The 5,968-nt window shown below is 37.9% G+C and overlaps 1 protein-coding gene across 10 annotated transcripts in view; it reads right to left on the minus strand.

Moving 5' to 3' along the window:
* Positions 1 to 5,968, minus strand: part of LOC108749950 (sorbin and SH3 domain-containing protein 1) — a 97,570-nt gene that overhangs the window by 81,590 nt on the left and 10,012 nt on the right. The gene's annotated exons all lie outside the window — the stretch shown is intronic.

Consider the following 5,968-nt stretch of genomic DNA (forward strand, 5'->3'; position numbering starts at 1 on the left):
TGAACTCTATTTTTAGTACCTCTAAGAGTACTTTCGCCGAAGGAGCATTAATCTCATGAATTAAATGGCATTTTGTTATCTTCAACTTCAATATATATATATGTCAAAATGTAAATCAATTCATTTCTGTGATTAGTTTCAATGCAAACAATTCATATTGCAACATATGCATAAATAACAGACTAAATTTAAGTCAACACATCCTTGAGTTGAGTTATTTAACTCTATTGTTTCAGTTAAATTAACGACACATTGAGTAGAAACAGTGATGACCTAGTTATAGAAATGATGAAAAATTCAAATTGAATATAATTTGACATTATACGAATTTAACAGTGTAAGTAAGATATTCAAGGCACAACCCAAAGAAATTTCATCTTTATAATTCTATTTTTTAATAGTACATACAATTATTTATAACCCTCGTGAAGTAGAAGAATAGAAAAATAACAAACTTTCAGACTCCTGGGCAACACTTTTTATTTTCCCTTTTCAAACCGATCATATTTTTAAGACAGCTATACACCGGTGAGGTGTCGCAGCCACACCTACCTTGAAGGTCGAAGAAAAACGGAAAAGGAAATAAATATAGCACTTTCCCGAAATAAAATTTTCAGGCTCTTTCGTCGGTCACGGCCCTGGGCCGCTAACTCGTTCTACGACGATAAGTATCGGGAGTAGACGACAGGGCTGCGGAGAGGCGTAGCCCGTGTTATGCGGGCGTAAGTGAGCGCTAGTTCGAAACGGGGCGAGCGCACACACTCTCGCTGGTGAGGGGGCAACGTCGACAGGCAGAGAATACAGGCCCGAGTCAGAGTGAGTCACTGACTCTACCGCCGGAATGACCAATCAACTAAAGAGCCAGAACAGGGGCCCCTCTTGCAACCCGCAGAACGCACGCCGCCTGCAGACCGGCGCAGCCTAACCGTCGCGTCGTCATACAACACCTAACCGGGGTCATACGTGTTGTACGAGTGGCTCGTCAAAATGCTATTAGCGGCCGTTTGCCCGTAGCTCATTCAAAGGCCCTTCGCCTTCATCGCGAAGGAAACGCGCGCCATTGCGAGGCCGAGGTGGCTGACCGTCCCCTCGACGATCCTCTCGCTTTGGGATTACGCCAAAAAGGGCCTTCACCCTTTAAACTAGTGGCCCAGATACCTGCTGACGTAACTGACGATCCTACATTGTGACGCCCCTCTCTCTCTCTCTCTCTTTCTCTCATATATTTTAAGTCCTTACGAGAACTCTGAGTGGAATTTTTCCTCCGAAGAATTTCTTACCCGACGCGAACGCGCAGCCGTTACGAAAGCGGACGTGCAATCAAGGTGCAGTAAACCCTTCGCGAGATTCCTGACATAATGTATGTACAAAGAGCGTTCTCTCCCTGGGATAAGCGCTCCGGGATCGTAAACGTGGATATCGTGATTGCCGTCACGGCAATATATTCCCTGACCTTGTCGTTATCGCGCTCTCGTAGCGATAGAGAACAAAGGTGTTATCAGGTGTTCGGAATTGCGCCTTCCATCATTCATTAGAGGCGAGTCCGGGCAGCGGCTTTCGCGTTTATTCACGCGGCGAAGGTTGTCAGCGAATTTATTACCGGACATTAAACTTACATTCGCGATCGAATGCACATACTATAATTATTAAATTCTACGGTAACAGCCGAGCGATGTCTCGTCGCTTTACCGCTCCCAAAGGCTTTTCAACGATATACTGGCACCCATTCACATTTTCTATCATTAAATTTATCATTACGAGGAATTGAAACGGAAAGAACGATTTGCTGAAAAATTTCGCTAGATCCGAACATAATTTTGTTGAACTTTTAAAATAATTATGTAGGAAATTTAAACATAAGTAATGCTGCAAGAAGTTTTAACTTATTCTGTGAACAAACTTGAGCGTCCTACGTAATTATTTTGATAATCGAATAAAATTATTTTTAGATTGGTATGCTAAATTTTTAGATACTTTAGCGAAAGATTTTTTTCCGTGTATAACTATTATTATCACGCAGCGTCGGTATCTCTGAGAGATAATTCTGATAATATCTAATCCATGATTCGAATCTATCAAACAGCAGCCTTGAGATGTTGAAATTTTAATTAATACTCTGAAATGAAAGATGCCTTCCAGCGAGAGACATAAGTGACATTTCTCGCTGGAAAATACCTAATGATTGTAAACGATATTAAAACCCTTATTTCATAAACACTCTTAACGACAGTATTAATGTTATTATTACATTTTGTTGATGCATAAATTTTATGTTGTAAAAAATGACAATATAACACCACCGTCGTTAAAAGTAACAGAACAGGGGTCTTGATATCAAGAGAAAAAATATGAATGCTGGAATGAGATGTCCTTAAAGCGGTATCCACATGAATTTTTAAGCCGTAGAACTTAAGCCATACAGAAATATTACGTATTGTAAACAATAATTACTTGTTTGAAATATTTCTAAAATTTATACATCTTCAAATCTATCATAGGCTAATCTATAATTCATTATAAGCATCAAATTTATTCAAAACATATTCTGAAATTTATATCGAGATTATTAAATTTAAAGAAATTAGAACTTATTATACAAGTCGCCTCTTCAACTTTATAATATTCTTCACAAGAAAATAAATTCTTCTTTTGAGCACATTTAAGATTATTTATCAAGAAAAGATTCTTCATTAAAAAATAAATTATTTAAAAGAAAATTAATTGAATAATCACTTTTCTTAGCAACACAGAATGATATTTTTCGATGTTATAAGAAATTAATCAATCATATAATGCGAGGAGGATGATGGGCTGTGGAGCGATCGATGTTTTTAAGGCTTGAGGCTTAAATTTAACGCTTAAAAATCTCATCGTAGACGTCACTTAAGGCCAATGCCGCAGTGGCGTAAGTACGACGCGGGACGCCGACGCCTACTCTTATGCAGCCCGGAGTGCAGAACTGCAAGCGTGCTGCGCGAGTCTGCAGGCGGCGGCGATCGATTACTTTTACCGGTAGAAAGGAGCAAAGCGCGCGCGACGGCGACGCGGACGACTCCACCTCGTGCTCTCTCTCTCTCTCTCTCTCTCTCTCTCTTTCTCTCTCCAAGATTTCTCTTTCACCCTTCCTCGCCCGAGAGAGAGCGTAGAGAGAGCGTATATTAATGACAACGATCGTTGTTCCCCGTGCAAAATACTTGCTATTATAAATTTCTATTAGCATTGCGTCTCGCGTGTCGAGGTATGTTACTTGTCGCCGTTAATACTTTGTTAGCGAGGCGGTTTCCACGCTCGTGAAATTGAACAAGGAATTGAGCTTTCAACTCCGCTCTCTCTCTCTCTCTCTCTCTCTCTCTCTCTCTCTCTCTCTCTCTCTCTCTTTTCATCATCCCCTGTGGTCTAAACAGCGCGGAAACGCTCATACAAATAACGCAATTTGGAATCATCCGGCACGAAGTTAAATGTAGCGCTGTAATTTTAATCGTCGGGAATTTAAGCGCGATAATTCACCGCACAAGATGTTTAAAGCTCGCATTCCCGCGCGAAACGTATGAAAGCATAATTTATATCGAGCCAGTATGTAAATTCACTATAAATAGATTTCATCACGCGTTAGTATGTCGCAACGAAGCAAACGCTATTGTCGTTTCAATTATCGTAATTATTAATCGATTGCCAACCAGTTCGAGCACGCGGCACGTAATTCAACTGGACGTGAACATAATTTTCGGCGAATCAGAATGTCGGCCGCGCTCAAACGCGATCGACGTGCAGCCGCGCGTTTGAAATTCCCCCAAGAAGCGAGCTCGCAACAATCGAACCCATTGAGGTTAACGCATACTTTGACCGCGGTGAATATCTATTTTTAACGTAATAGTATCTGCGGCTGACTGCCGCATCCAGCGGTGAATCCACCAATCTCAGAATACACCGAGAGTCAATGACTCTCTAATACGATTCGATCCTACACTTAGATTTAGCGAAAATCTAAAGGCAAGAACCAATCACTATTAAAGAATCACTAAGCGCTAACTGATTAATTTTTTTCTCTGCTAAACGCAGTCATTGGGCGCGTTCAAGTTGACAAAAGCGACTAGCCTGCTCGCCAAGCAAATAAACGTAATTGGTTGTTACTTATTCAATGAAAGAAAAGATTGGTGGCTACAGCAAATTGAACGATTAAATATGGCATAGCATTTTTAATTGACTGTAGCAATCAATTTTTGATTGCGTCAGCCAAATCGAAATCCTATACTAATCAAATCCTATACATTGCGGATAGGCTAATGCAACGAATTGGCTGCAGCAACCAAAAATTGGCTGTTGCTAACTAATTAAAAATACTACGCCATATATTTTACCATCTAACTTGCTGCAGCGGCCAATCTTCTCACTTTCAGTGTAGATCCAACCAATCACTTACAATCATTTGATAGGTACACCTAGTCGTCTCTGCCGTCTTGAACTCGGCCAAGATGTCCGATAAGACGCGTCGTGTGTAATACGACGAGTGTATACGCACGCGGTGAAATCGCTCTCGTGAACGAGCGAATGCACGCGGCGGGAGATAAGTGTGAATTAATGGCCGTTTGCCCCGGGGTCGAAAGGTCGAGTATTACTTAATTAGTCTTGAAAAAGAATGGTTAAATTTTTAATTTTTAAGAATTAATTTATTATTTTATGAGATTTAGTACACCAAATTGATACCGTACAATGGGAGAGCAGACGCAGCTGCCCGCTTCTAATAGCCGATACGAGCGATCGTCTATGCACGTCGGAAAAATTGCATTGAGCTGTTTAACCCTTCACCTCTCTCGCTCACGCTCACTCACGCTCCTGTAACGTACATTCTACTTGCGCACGTCAGAAGAACGTCGAGTCCGCAATATTTCATCGATAGATGCGAAACGAGTATCGTAATAAGCTCTTTTAGCCCCAGAATGCGCGCTATCGCCATTGAATAAAATTCCTTTATCGATATGTAAATACATACACATGCAAATATTATTCTATTGCTAAGAAAATTGCTCTGTTTACTTTCTTCCTTTGTGCGTAAGGGTTATCTTTAATAGAGAACTTTTTCTTGATCTTAAAATACAATACTTATTATAAAAACTTTTTAGAAAAACTCGTTATTATATACTCAAAAGAAGAATTGATTTTCTTTTGAAGAATATTATAAAATTTATTGAAGAAGCGACTTTATATAAACGAGCAAATTGAATTTGTTTTAATTTAATAATCTTGAATTTTAACTTACTATTTAAACTTACTAGGATTCAGAATATATTTTAATAAATTTGATGAACTTATAGATATATAAAAATTAATGTAACACAAATTTATCATTTAACACTTTTATAAACAGATAATCAAATTATTAATTTAAAAGGAAAGAAAGCATAAACCATCAATTTCAATCTTGAAATAATGCAGATTCCCTAAAACAGACTAAATCTCATAAAATAATAAATTAATTCTTAAAAATTAAAAATTTAACCATTCTTTTTCAAGACTAATTAAATTTTCACTCTTTTGAGAGATTCACTCCAGAAAATTTAGACAGTGTTATCCGATTGTGTGAGTATATCTCCTATGAATTACTTAAATAACATATATAATAATACACAAAATAATAATACAAAACTGCTTAAAAATTAAAATCACTTACCATTTTTTAGCTTTCTGTTATAATACTGACCATCAATGTTTTAAACTGATATACAAGGTGTCCGGAAAATCGTAATACTTCGGAAAGTGATTCGGAATGCAAAAAGAAGAAAGAAGCTCCACATACGTCCGGAAATAAGTCGTTATCCAAAATAGTTCGAAATGTAGTTATTTATGTTAAGACACTATGGAATAAGCTATAATTGTGATTATGAAAAATAAATTACAATTTTTATAACATAAAAGTAGTTGTAACGACTTATTTATATATATATATATATTTTTTTTTATATTTATTATA

Source organism: Trachymyrmex septentrionalis, unplaced genomic scaffold (assembly GCF_001594115.1).
Source record: "Trachymyrmex septentrionalis isolate Tsep2-gDNA-1 unplaced genomic scaffold, Tsep1.0 scaffold32, whole genome shotgun sequence".
Classification (NCBI taxonomy): domain Eukaryota; kingdom Metazoa; phylum Arthropoda; class Insecta; order Hymenoptera; family Formicidae; genus Trachymyrmex; species Trachymyrmex septentrionalis.